Genomic DNA, 2,533 nt, shown 5'->3' with positions numbered 1-2,533 from the left:
GCTGCAATGGTGTGAACCAGCGGCATATTCATCTTTGTTTTGGTCTATAAATGGAACATATATCCGTGTGCTAAGTTTGATTTAATCAGCTTTTATTGAGCACCTACTATATGCCTGGATTCTGGCTGGATTCTAGCCAGGGAACAAACACCAAAAGGTGCAGCATCAAGGATAGTATGGAAAGAGGAAAGGGCATGTATACGAATCTATAGTTCTACCACCCTGCAACCTTCAGCCAGTTACCTACTGCTGTTGATTCTCAGTTCTCTGGTCTGCAAAACATAGCGGTAATATCGTAGGGAAAAATTAAACTCCAGGAGATAACACACATGACTGTTGCGGTGAAAGTTCTTTGGGCTAAAGAAAAACAAAACTCACTCCAAACAAGTTTAACCAGGAAAGAGAATTTCTTGGAAGGATGTGGGGATCTCTCTTGGGATTGACTAAAAGTTTTAGCCTGGAAACATGGAGAGCAGGGACCAGGGGCGTCCTCGCCTCAAAGTGCCCAATAACAAGGCGACTCTCGGTGCTGGCCTCTGGGACTCTCAGTTCTGGCTCTTGTTTGGGTGGGTTTTCTCTGACCACAGGCCAGGCCCCATCTGGAAGCTGGCTAGACTGGGGAATGGAGGCCCATGTTCACCTCCTATAGCCACAAGTCAGATGCCACACGCTGGGCAGCCTACACATCAGAAGCCCCTGTACCCACAGCCCTGGAGGCCTGTCATCCAAGATCTCACCTTGGCCCGTGGATGGCAGCTTCTCCAGGTTCCTCACAGGTCTCCCCTCTGTGTACAGGTGTGTCCTGTCTTTTCTTCATAGACGATCAGGGCCTACCTTAAAGACCTCATTTTAACTCAATGATCTGTTTCAAGACCCTCTCCCCAATATGGTTGCCTTCTGAGACACCAGTGGCTAGGATTTCAACACACCAATTCCTCACAGCCCACAGTTCAGCCTGTAACAATAACGTCCAACAAAGACTCTTGTTGGAAGGACATTCCCAAAGGCGTCCACTCGGGTAATGTCCCTAACCCAGTGACAGAAACATGGCTGGCTTTTTTCAAATGTTGGTCCCTTCGGTTCTTCCCTTGTAGAACACCAGCTCTCGGCCTGCAGGGACTCATCCTCCTAGAGGGAGAAGATGCCTAGGATCTGGACCAAGTCCTGAGCCAGGGGGAGGGTGCAGACTGGGGACTCAGGAGTTTAAGGTTCTGGCCTGAGTCACCATGGCTTCTCAAAGAGTAAGAAATGCCACCTCTTGAGGCCATTTCTCCTGTGTCAAGTGGGGTATGCAGGAAGGGATGAGAGGGCCCTGGTGTCTGGGATTGCAAGCCTGCATCTGTTCAGGGCCGAGCACCAGGGTGAGGGGCACGTAACTAGCGTTGGACAGCGTCGCTGTGGAAGGCTTTGTGTTTGCTCAATGGAGTGTTTCCCCTAATCTCTGTTTGGAGCCAGTCATCGGCCATGACTGACTGGCTTTTGTTTTGGTCAAAAGCAACTCATCTTTTTTTTCTTCTGGGGAGAAAAAAAAAGAAAATTCTGCCCTTTGGAGCCAAAGAAGCACGTTTCTGGGGGGAAGCCTCAGAGAAAGCACTTCCTGCTCCTTCCTGGGTCCAGCCCCAGAAGACACACAGATCCTGCTGCGGCCCTTGACATTCTGAGAAAGAAGGCACAGGAAAGGGCCCAGGGGGACATGGTAATGAAGTGAAGGGGTTAGAACCAGAGCCAGAGAGTCCAGGAGGGAGCTGTCTTCAGTTGAGTTGCGGCATGGACGTTTCTCTGGGAGTAGCCACGAGGACACGGCCCTTCATTCACTGTTTATGTGGGATGCATCTTGAGACTCATATTTTACGTGTGGAACATCTTACTGTGGGATGAAGGGCTCAATAAATGACATCCTCTCCTCCTAGCCAGCATTTAAACCAACCGAAAGATAAGACCAAAGGGAATGAAACTGTCCGCAGGGGCCTAGTCAGGAGTTTCCTAATGGAAACCATAGATGGACAGAGGCTTGTGAAACTGGTGGCAAGAAGGGACAATCCAAAGGGTATGGTCTCAGATCTTGATCTGGTTAGACTTAAAGGCACGTGTGAGGACGGGGGCCAAGCTATGTTGGTTCAGTTGCTCTTCCCAACAAATGAGAAAGGGGTGGCTGCTGTGGCTGGAATGGGGTCTGTCCCCCAGAGGTTCATGTGGTGGAGGCTTGGTCCTCAATATGGTGATGTGAAGAGCTGGTGAGCCTTTAAGAGGAGGGGACTGGTGGGAAGTCATTAGGTCATCAGGCACATGCCTCTGTAACAGTTGATTTGAATGGTCGACTTGATTGGATTAAGAGATGCCAAAGATTAATAGCCTTCTGGGTGTGTCAGTGAGGATGGGTCTATTAATGATTGGCATGTGGGATAGCCAATTGAAGTGGAGACCCTCCCTAAGTGTGGGCAGCACCATCCAATAGGGTGGGAGGCTTGGATGGAATTAAAGTATTTTATTTGGAGACAGGGTCTCACTGAGTTGCTTAGTGCCTCACCATTGC

This window comes from Ictidomys tridecemlineatus, chromosome 3 (genome assembly GCF_052094955.1).
Source record: "Ictidomys tridecemlineatus isolate mIctTri1 chromosome 3, mIctTri1.hap1, whole genome shotgun sequence".
In the NCBI taxonomy this organism is placed as follows: domain Eukaryota; kingdom Metazoa; phylum Chordata; class Mammalia; order Rodentia; family Sciuridae; genus Ictidomys; species Ictidomys tridecemlineatus.
The sequence above is the reverse complement of the archived record's forward strand: the minus strand, read 5'-3'. Positions refer to the sequence as shown.